Genomic DNA, 12,185 nt, shown 5'->3' with positions numbered 1-12,185 from the left:
TTAGAAATATTATAAGCATACGTGTTCGTCATTTAATATGCATATGCTCATGCATTTACGTAAAGTTGGTTTAGTTCAATACTCAAAATATTAATTGATCAATTATGTAGGAAGATTATATGAATTATATGTTTCTATTATTTTGCATTATAAACTATTATATTGTTATTAATTGTACTAGAACACACCCGCGAAATCGCGGGCATTTAGAGCGTGGTTGAAAGTGTGTAAACTGTTGTAGGATGAATTTTTGTAAAAGATTTTATGAATTTTAGGAAAGGTATCAAAAGTAATAAAACTTAAACTATATAAAACCTATTAACCCAAAAATAATCAATTCTGTCAATGAGCATTGGTTGACGAATATATTCTATAATTCTATTTAAAAGAGAAAATAACTTTGTAGATGAATTATAAGAATAATCGAAATCGAGACAAATCTAACTTTACGAAACTAATCGTGAATATCCAAATATTATGAATATGAAACAGTATCATGTGAAATGGGGAAACTAGCTTTGAAACGTACATGCTTGCTTTTATTATTAACTTACACATGTCATGCATGTGGAAATTACGCATACAGCGTTTTTTAAAATAATCAACATCTTACTCTTGCGGAACTCACCTTAATTCTTATTAAGTATGAACAAGCGATAAGTTAAATTATCATTTCCAACATGCGGGCGTAAAACAAAATTCTACTACGCGTTTAAAAATACCCTTGAGTACAGAAAATTCGTGAAGAATAAACGAACCTTTTTAAAACACATAGTTACATCTATTTACACTTAATGAGAAACAACAATTTGATGTGAAATTCTTTACGTGCAGAACTCATATGTATTTAACTTCAACTTTACTGAATAAAAGGGAAACGAAACTTTATGAAGTTTTTTACGATTCATTTGAATAAATAATGAAAGAAACACTAAAAGAAAAGTGATCAAACGAAGTATATTAACTTTTGAATAAATAAAATACTTGACTCACCTGAAACAGTTATAACAAACACAGTGGAATGGTTTTTACGATCTTCTTTCTTCAAAAAGTGCATATGAAAATGCCACTTTTGAGACCGAAATTCACTTGTTCAATTTCGCGTTACTGTTCCAGGTTCGACCAATCAGATTCGTTAAGCTCCCAAGCCACCTTAGTTACCCTGATATTTTAGTGGTAAAAAGGGGCGTGGAAAGATCTTTGCTGAACAGAACAAAGAACCCTAATTGGCCAGGTTACCTAGACATACATGTATGTTGTTTACACAACAACTTGTTTATGTTTAATTGTATATGACTTTCATATGCGCTTTTGAAGAAAGAAGATCGTAAAAACCATTTCACTGTGTTTGTTATAACTGTTTCAGGCCCTTGCTCATCCCCATTTGTCCGCAAGGTATGCTGTTGGTTAAGTCCAATCATAGCAGTCAAACGACAGATCATTTGACCCAGAAAGTCAACTCAGATAACTGGCTTAGAACAAATCGATCCCTTAAAGGTACAACAATTGATGGTATTGGTTGGACATTAAAGATAGACAAGAGAAATATGATATACACAGCAACTAACCAGACAACAAATACGTTCAGAGAAGCAGAGTCAAGAATGAACTTCTTAGTCAAAGTCAAACAAAGAATGGTTAATCATCGCGCGAAAACCAAAGACTTGGCGTATGATTAAAACCTCAACAACGCAGAGTCAGAAGTTCCTGAGACGCTGTACATATTTAGGAAATTTTCAACTTAAGATAAGTCACACAATATTTGCAAAATACATAGTTATGATACAGATAAACGAAATTCACTCAAGACCAGTGCAAAGCAAGAAAAGTAACAGTTTTATAGTGTTGTGATGGCATGAGGAATTGTTGTACTCAGACTCTTCAAATTAAAGATTTATACTAATTTACGTTGACATTTTTACTCAAATTTAGTTAATTCAATATCATTGTCGTTTGATAAGAAATATTTGCCACTGGACGTTAAGCAACCAATAATCAATTAATCGTTTGATGAGAAACATGTATCAGTTATTTTAAATATATATATGCATATTCTGCTAAGAGAAGTACTCATTATTATCATGTGTGAAGTCAATGTTCGTTCCCAAGAGACACTTAATCATTTTTCCAAGTTAATACTCGTTGTATAAATTAACGTTCATGTTTTTGGTTCGTACTCATAAGTTTATGAATGGTTCTCATAAGTTAGTGTTTACAGAAGAAAACATGACAAGCTCAGCTGCTCAGTATGTGTTATAAATGTTTATCGGTAGAAAAAAAGTCCTATTTGCTGCTACGACACATTTACGTCAATTTCTTGCTGTTAAATACAGATATTGTAAAATCAGGTGTACTCGATAAGTGCTCATTATTGAATAAGTACTCATATTTTTTTTACGTTCGTACTTATTGCAATTCATTGAAAATGGAGAAATCAGTAACTCAGTGATTCATATAGAATTGATCAGTAAAAGTTTACTGCTATATGTTTCAGATGCTGATGTTATATTCTTGCATTTTGCTCGCAGAAATATCTGCTCAGACCGCACTTATCACACAAGTACTCATATGCTTATGGTAGAACTCAAACTTATTTTTCATACTATAGTACAAGTCTATCATACACACCAAATATCTTGAAACACAATTGACAAAAATCAATTTTCTGATAACGTAAGGGAATATTACTCAAAGCTTATCCCTATTTCATTATACAGTTTTGGATTTTCTTTTTTTTTAACAAGATGTTTTTAAGTCATTCTATTAACAGTTGATCACCTGTTAATATTCAGTGCTAGAAATGTATGTCTGTACAACATACATTCAAACGACATGCATTTCATCCTTGTGTTTTATTATTTTATTGTTTTTAAATTTTTGTAAGCAAATGTGGTTAGTCAGTGTTTTTCAGCGTCCATATTTTGATAGTCATATTGTGCTTTCACAGTTGGTTCAGTGTTGATATGTGTACATCGTTTAGTCAAAATGAGCTTCCAAATCATGATCAAGAGTCAACACATTTTCATGTTCATTTTCGGTATGGAAACAGAATTATCGTTAAAAAAATGATGTTGACAATACATACTTTTCCGATTTAGATGTCTTAGGTACACAAAATGTTATTCATTACTTAACATTATCATCAAAGAGTTCACAATTTTTTTATAATAGTTTGCAGACAACTTGTTAAAAACTTTTTGTAATCTTTAAACTAGAATATGTTTTTTTAACTACAATAAAGCAATAATGGCAAAACAATATTCAGTGTTCAGAACTACTGACTGGCTGTTAGTTATGTTGATGTGTTTGTAGATACTTATATATATGTATCATTTGTGTTTATATGAATTTGTTATTAATTTATGGTATTATGCTTACAACTCCTACCAATTATTATTATAATCAAGATGAAGAAAGTTCAAGATATCGGGTCGAAATCAGCTGTAGTAGGGGGGAGTTGTCATAGAGTCATTCTATACCTCATTTTATATTTTTGTGAAAATTTAGTTTTAAGCAAAAAAGAATAAGTTTAATTCATTTTTTTTATTTAAAGTCTATTTCGAAGCTGCAATTGTGATTAATAGTATTTTTTATTTATATTCGTTCATATTGTTGAAGGAAATCATTTTTATATTCCCGATAGATTTAGAATAAGAAGTTCATTTTTAGCAGATATTTATTTTGGCATTTGTCACTTAAGATTTTCTCTTTGTTAAACATTATTTTTATCAATATAAGATGTTTAGCGCCAAGCTAAGTGGACAGAATTAGACATGTTTTTGTATTACTTAGTCTATTGTCCTTTAAACATAAACAAGTTGTAGTGTAAAAAACATACATGTATGTCTAGGTAACCTGGTCAATTAGGGTTCTTTGTTCTGTCCAGCAAAGATCTTTCCACGCCCCTTTTTACCTCAAAATATCAGGGTAACTAAGGTGGCTTGGGAGTTTAACGAATCTGATTGGTCGAACCTGAAACAGTAACGCGAAATTGAACAAGTGAATTTCGGTCTCAAAAGTGGCATTTTCATAAGCGCTTTTGAAGAAAGAAGATCGTAAAAAACATTCACTGTGTTTGTTATTACTGATTCAGGTGAGTCAAGTATTTTATTTATTCAAAAGTTAATATACTTCGTTTGATCACTTTTCTTTTAGTGTTTCTTTCATTATTTATTCAAATGAATCGTAAAAACTTCATAAAGTTTCGTTTCCCTTTTATTCAGTAAATTAAAAGTTGAAGTTAAATACATATGAGTTCTGCACGCAAAGAATATCAGATCAATTTGTTGTTTCTCAATAAGTGTAAATAGATGTAAATTTGTGTTTTAAAAAGGTTCGTTTATTCTTCACGAATTTTCTGTACTCAAAGGTATTTTTAAACGCGCAATAGAATTTTGTTTTACGCTCGCATTTTGGAAATGATAATCTAACTTATCGCTTGTTCATACTTAATAAGAATTAAGGTGAGTTCCGCAAGGGTAAGATGTTGTTTATTTAAAAAACGCTGTATGCGTTATTTCTACATGTGTAGGTTAATTTTATAAGTAATTATTTTATCGTAAACTAGTCTTGTCGTTTAGCCCTATATCATCATAACGAGTCATGAATTTTTGATAAAAGCAAGCATGTATGTTTCAAAGCTAGTTTCCCCATTTCACGTGATACTGTTTCATATTCATAATATTTGGATATTCACGATTAGTTTCGTAAAGCTAGGTTTGTCTCGTATAATTCATCTACAAAGTTATTTTCCCTTTTAAATAGAATTATAGAATATATTTGTCAACCAATGCTCATTGTCAGAATTGATTATTTTTGGGTTAAATTATTAATAATAGGTTTTATATAGTTTAAGTTTTTACAAGCGCAAATTTTGCTCTACCATGTTTATCATTCAAAAGATAAAAGAATTCAACATGTTTATACATGTTCATTGTTAAGATATTTATGTATTCAACACTTTATGCTGTTCAGCACATGCTTTATGCTCTCTTAGGTTCAAATATTAGGTCACGCATTATGCTTATACGTTTAAGATTTTGTCCGCATCTTGCTCATATATTTGAATGCTAAATAAGCTTTTATTTATTAGAAATATTATAAGCATACGTGTTCGTCATTTAATATGCATATGCTCATGCATTTACGTAAAGTTGGTTTAGTTCAATACTTAAAATATTAATTGGTCATTTATGTTGGAAGATTATATGAATTATATGTTTCTATTATTTTGCATTATATTATATACTATTATATTGTTATTAATTGTACTAGAACACACCCGCGAAATCGCGGGCATTTAGAGCGTGGTTGAAAGTGTGTAAACTGTTGTAGGATGAATTTTTGTAAAAGATTTTATAAATTTTAGGAAAGGTATCAAAAGTATCTTAAACCTGAACTGATGTCAATATAACATTTTGAATTTTTCAACAGTTCAAAATTTTGGATGTAAATCTAAAGAATGTCAACGCAAAGGTCTACTTTTTGTAGTAACATGAACGCACAATTTTTAGAAGGCGAGTTGCCTTGTCACCATGCTTTTTGTTTCGTTGTGCAGAAGACAGAATATATAATCGTATGGAACGCCACAGCCGTGGAACTCTGATATTTCGTTATGTTGTTTTATTATTACTTGATGATATTTTGTCTTTACATAATATGGTTTTGACATTACGTAATGATGTTTTGATATAACTCAATATGGAATAGTCATTACTTAATGATATTTCGATATGGTTGTGTCATTATGCAATGTGGTTTTAACATTACTTGATGTGTATGTGACTTAACGTAATGTACTTGTTTCATTACATGATGTAGTTTTGTTATTTCGTAATGATGATTTGCCAATTCTTTATATGGCTTTAACATTACGTAATGATGTTTCAAAATTTGACGATTTTACACTACATGATATGTTTGTTTCAGTATTTGATGTGGTCCTGTCATTCTTTGATGTGGTTATCACATTACTTGATGAGATAAAACCAAGTGACTAATTCGGAAAAAAAATGTTCTATTTTTAAACCTATTTCAATATGTCGTTTGTTTAATGTGCTTTGGATGAGTATCGCTATCCATTGAGTTAAAGTTCAAATTAAAGTTCGAGTTATTGTTCAGAGTTATTTGGTATGAAAAAGGAGAACGGCAGACAAAAATAAGAAAAAAATGCAAAAAAAATAACAGTATTTCAGACATAAGGGGGATCCAAACCACTTGGTCCTTCCGTTTTTTTTTTCCTTAGTTCTCAAATGGAAGCAGTATTATAATAAATTTGTAAAAGATTCCACGGAACCCTGTGCCTGATATTGCTGCTATCAGTGTTAAAGCATAATGTTGACTGTATGTACATTTATCGGTTCATTTATCGGTAAAAACAAAATTAAAAAAAAAATGTTTTTCTGTAGATGCTTTATCTTGATCTTGAAGAGTAACTCCTATACAAGTTTTATAACAAATCATGGAGGTTTACAAATTTATCATGTCAAAACAGTTTAATTCGGTAATATTTAATGCAAAAAAAAACTTATATAAAAAAAGGAAAATGTGGTATGATAGCAATGAGACAACTCTCATCCACATACCAAATGACGAAGAAGTTAACAACTTTATGTGACTGTATTGTCTTCCACAATGAGCAAAACCCATACCACATAGTAAGCTATAAAAGGTTCCGAAATGGAAAATGTAAAAACAATTCAAACGAGAAACCTAACGATCTGAATGATGAAGACGCCGACGCCACTGCCGACGACGGAATATAGGTTTGTTGTGTCTAACTACCGCTACATTAATGTCGCAGGCTCGACACAAATCAAAAGACTTTTACTTCATTGTCAACAATTGAGACACTTTAAATCAACTCACACTAAAGTTACAGGGAAATGGGGGGATCGGACTAAACGACAAAGCATCAATTCTATAAAATAAGAATTCTCCGATTTTTTTTAGCGTGTATAATCATTTGAACATATACGAATATCAATCTTTTATTTTTATAAATTGCATTCTCTGATATACCTCGCACTAATTGCAAAAAACACACTTTTTGGAATATCTGTTTCACAGGTGACGATGGATATGTTCCAGTTGTCGTAACCACATTTGTCAATCTTTTCCTTGAATGTGAACTACCATGCAAATAAAACCAAATCACTGGGTTAGTACTTTCACGAATAACACGACGGGTGCCACACGTTGAGCAAAATCTGCTTACCCTTCCGGAGCATCCGAGATAACCCCGATGGATTTTTTGTGAAATAATAATGTCTGAATATTGTTTTGACACCAACACTGCTACGGTTCTGAACAGTTTATTAGAAGTTGTTCGTGATCTTCAGCATCGATTTGAGAAGTTTGAAAAGCAAAATGAGATTATAGCTGTTATACAATGCACGTTAACTCCCTTGCCCATAAAGTAAATGATGTAGAAAAGAAACTCGAGTTTGTGATGAATCGGAGCACTAGTACTAAAATTGAGGGGAGCGTTGAAAACATGGGTCATTTAATGCACAAATTGGTAGAGAAAAAAATTCAAACATTACAAGTTTGAAAACTGCAGAACTGCAACATAAAGATCGTGGTGAAAACGTGGATTGTAGATTGCGTTACATTGAAGATGATGTTATCGGGCTAAAGTGGTGTTTAATGAAAACCAATCTTATCTTTACTGGCATTCAATTCCACGCGAACGAAAACACAGAAGACACACTTAATTCGTTTATCAAACAAAAGTTAAATATTGACAAAAAAATTCAACTTCGTTTCAGTTCACCGATTCTTCAAAAGAGGTCGGAGGGATAATCGTCCGATTTTAGCAAAATTTATATCAAATAAGGACAAAGAAATTGTACTGAAAAATGGATTCAAATTAAAGGGGACAAATTTCAGAGAACAAGAACAATTTCCAAAAGAAATCGAACAAAAACGAAAAACTCTATACCCTGTGGCAAAACAGGCAAGAATGGAAAAAAGGAAAGTACTCCTGGTTAGAGACAAACTGTAAATTGATGGTAATTTGTACAAACCAAATACTGAAGTAGCTGGAAATAAAAAAAATACAAGATACATGTGCCTCTAGCATTATGCCTCGGCAAAATATACCACAACAATACGAAAGATCAACACAAATTCATAAATCTGAATCATCGCACCTCTGAAATAACATGTTTTATACACGAAAGCAAGTTATTCTACTCAAATGTGAAAAGGGAACATTATTTCGTTAAATTATTACTTTGCTATTAATATTTTTATTAAAAAGACAATGCGGTACATGTTTAGATATTTCTATGAAAACCTCATGTTTCACCATTGCTGTGACAGAGGGTGACTTTGTTACTATTGTTTTCTGTTTACCATTGTATTCACAAAGGTTATCGGAATAAACACTTATTTTTAAATAAACCACCCATTTTGATAACTCCTCTTTTCAAAACAACATGTTTGATATCATTTACTTATTTTTACTTTTCATCGCAACTGAAGAATAACGACAGTGAGTAAATAACTATATTGATACATTAAAGAATCATAGATAATATAAAAAAAAGAATTTAGAATGTAAATAAGAAATTTAAGAAAAAAATCAGAATAAAAACAAAAAATATACAAAAGATGGTTTGAATGATATAGAAAATAGGGGTGCATTTGTTGTTTTTTTTTTAGCCTTTATAATATCAATTATTGTCATTTATTTTTATAATTTTTTTTCAATTTTAACTATTTTTCAGCATATAACTTGAATTCAAAATAAAATACAGACATACAAAGTAACAAGTTTTAGTTTTGGACTATAAAATACATTGACTTTCCGTTTTGAATTTTCCTCGGCGTTTGGTATTTATGTTATTTTACTTTTCACTATACAAATCTTTCTGAATTGTTAATGTATTCATGAACAGCCTTAACTATCTGAATATTGTCTTCAATACTCATAGATTGATCACTAAATAGTAATAACTTCGAATCAATATCAACTTCATAAGCAGACAGTTTATTAAGGAGTATGATCCTGTTTAAAGTATATGATGGACAATAAAAAAAGTAGTGTTGATAGTCTTCACATCTAAACATTTAGGACAGGAAGGTTCTTCAATAAAAAAAAATCATGAAACAAGTGAGAATTTAAATAACTTGCTTCATTTCGCAATTGACAATGAAAAGTATTGAATTTTTTATACCAGAACAAAAATATTTAGAAGGAATCTCTGGTTTATATATTTTATCAAGTAAAGATTTGAACTGGTTAATCGACAAAACTTTTTTTACATAAGGATCTAATTCATTCCAGAGTTTTCCGACAGATGATATGAAACTTCTATAATATGAAACTGTTCTGCACCTTGGAATGGTATAATTCTGAGGATCTCTAAAATTGTAATCATTTTGTGTGGGAAGACAACTTGAAGGTTCTAATAAATCTATCATATAACTTGGAGAAAATCCATTTTTTATTTTTCAAAATGCAGTCAGTTTATGCTTCTTCCTTCTGTCTGATAATTTTTCAAGAACTAATTAAGTGTACAATTTTTAAGAGAAGTTGTACGTCTGAGACCAGTAATAATACGAACAGCTTCAATTTGAACACTTACCAATAAGTTAGCTTCTTGTAAAGTACAATTATCCATTATAATGTTTGCATATTCTAGAATAGGGCGAATAAATGCTGTATAAATTGTAATAAGTACATTTTGATCCAAACTATATTTTACTTGCCTTAATAAATGTAATCTAGAACATGTTTTTTTATAAATTGCACTCATATGTAATATCCAACTAGCCTTACTCTCAAAGTGGAGACCTAGGTGACAGTGACTTTTAACTCATTTTATTTGATCCCCACCAATACCAAAATATAAACAAGGAGGATTTATGTCTCTTCGAGAAAATAAAAGGGTTTCTGTTTTGGAGGGATTAACTGTAACAGCCAATTTTCAGCCCATGTTTTTATCCTCCCAAGATCATCAGTCAATGACCTAGAAACAGTATCATAATCATCATCAATAATGACATATAAAGAGGTGTCATCTGTAAATAATCGCATAATTATGATTATTCATATGTTCCACAATGTCGTTTATATATTAAGTTAAAAAGGAAGGGACCCAGTTACGAGCCTTGGGGTACCCCTGCGCTGATACCTTTTTTAAATGAATAAAACCCATCCAAAACAACTTTCTGACATCTGTCACCTAGGTAGTCCCCAATCCAATCAATTAAATTACTATGAATACCAAAAACTTTCAATTTATATAATAATACATCATACCAAACGTTGTCAAAAGCTTTAGAAATATCACAAGAAATAAAGCTTATATCTTTTCCTTTATCAAGATTGGAAATAATAGTAGGGTGCCCATTCAAAGAACTTGGTCGATTTGGGTTAACGGAATAACACACGGCTGTATTTGATATCATTGGAAAGAGTATTAACAGGCCTCATCAAAATATTGATGTCGTCGTTGTCTACAGTGGTCACGATTTTCTTAAATTTGGGTCAAAGGTCAAAGCAAAAAGTTTAAGGAAAACGCAGAGTCGCGTTTAGAAAGCAGGCCACCCCTACACAAAAGTCATGTACAAATATGCCTTTATAGCAAATTTAATTCAAATAATTCAAAAGGATTATAGCTATAGTTTCTATATTTAGGACTAATTTGATATTTATGTTGCCAAATATGGTTCGAGATTGATATTTGTACTTATAGGGTGCACATTTACAATTTTCATTCAGCTGTTAAATAATAGTGACCTTGACCTATTGAAATTTCCAAATTCGGAATGTTTACATAAGACTCGATACAAGTGACCGATTTGATTCTTATACTACAATTATAACAAAATATATATTCAATAAAAAGTTTAAAGTATTGCAAAAAAAGACAAAGACTATATTCCTCCGAAGAAAATAACAAATTTCAAAGTTAGCTGGCTATTCAAAACAAATTAATCACCAACACAACAAGCAAAAATGAGAAATGTATTGAGTGACCACTGTTCTTGTTAATGACCTAATAGTGTAAGCAACGAAATGATTAACAAGATAATCCGTGTTTAATCAATGCCAAAATGTTGACTTAATTTGTATTTTCAATTGCTAATTTCTTCAAAACTACTTTTATTTCACACATGAAATTTGGCACACACATGCAACGTGTCTTATTGCTTTAATAAGAGTAAAAAATATCGTGATGATACACGTAATAATTTTGCCTTTGATGAAATTGTGTTAAATTTCGGGTAAAATTTAAGTCTTACTAAAATGCTGAAATAATTATACTAATATCACTTAAATACTTTTTTGTGTGATATATTTAATGTATAAACTATATCATAAGTACTATTTTAACCACCAACAAAGAGCGTAATAATTTTATATTCATATTAAAGATTCCACGTACAATACGGTATCTGGGGGGTACCCTGTAAAAACATGAAATTTAGAAAATCGATTGGAATTTACGACGACAATCATGGTTGTAAAATGTAATGATTTTCCTATAATTTGCAAAAAAAATAGCCGTGTGTTATCACATAAACTCGTTAACTAGAGGACTTTTTGGACACCGGGCATCCTACTATAATAGTATTATATATGTCTGCTAGTTGATTTAATGTACTAATTTAATGTACTATCACCTGGTTGAAAACCAGATTGAAATTAACATAATAAATTGTGATCTTTCATGTAATTAAATAAATGTTTGAACAAAATTTTCTCAATAATTTTTCATATAATACTTGTAAGTGAAATAGTAGTATTCACTTGGACTAATGCGTATTGTCCGAACATTCATATGGTCTGGAACATTACGGTTATGCAATATCTAACAATTAACATTGTTCGCTTTGTTCATAAGCACTGGTCAGGGAAATCAATAGTTTAATTTTAAAAAAAAAACAACACTTACCACAACTACTTTTTTCGATAAGAAACGCTAAGTATATAACGAGTCTTACAGGATCCATATTTAATGTAAAACAGAATATGATATAAACTTCCTTGTTAGTTTATCGTATATAAAATACTAACATGGTTTAACAATGTATGGAAACCCATAAGGACTACAGTTGTTTAATGAACGTATTGGGTTTTTGTTTGGAAAGAAAAACAATATCAATTGTATTGCAATTGTCATTTTTTAAATGGACATTAGCTGTCAAATGTATGCTCATCGACTTGACTC

The sequence above is a fragment of the Mytilus californianus genome, unplaced genomic scaffold (assembly GCF_021869535.1).
Source record: "Mytilus californianus isolate M0D057914Y unplaced genomic scaffold, xbMytCali1.0.p SCAF_5, whole genome shotgun sequence".
NCBI classification, from domain to species: domain Eukaryota; kingdom Metazoa; phylum Mollusca; class Bivalvia; order Mytilida; family Mytilidae; genus Mytilus; species Mytilus californianus.
This window is presented reverse-complemented; position numbering follows the sequence as displayed.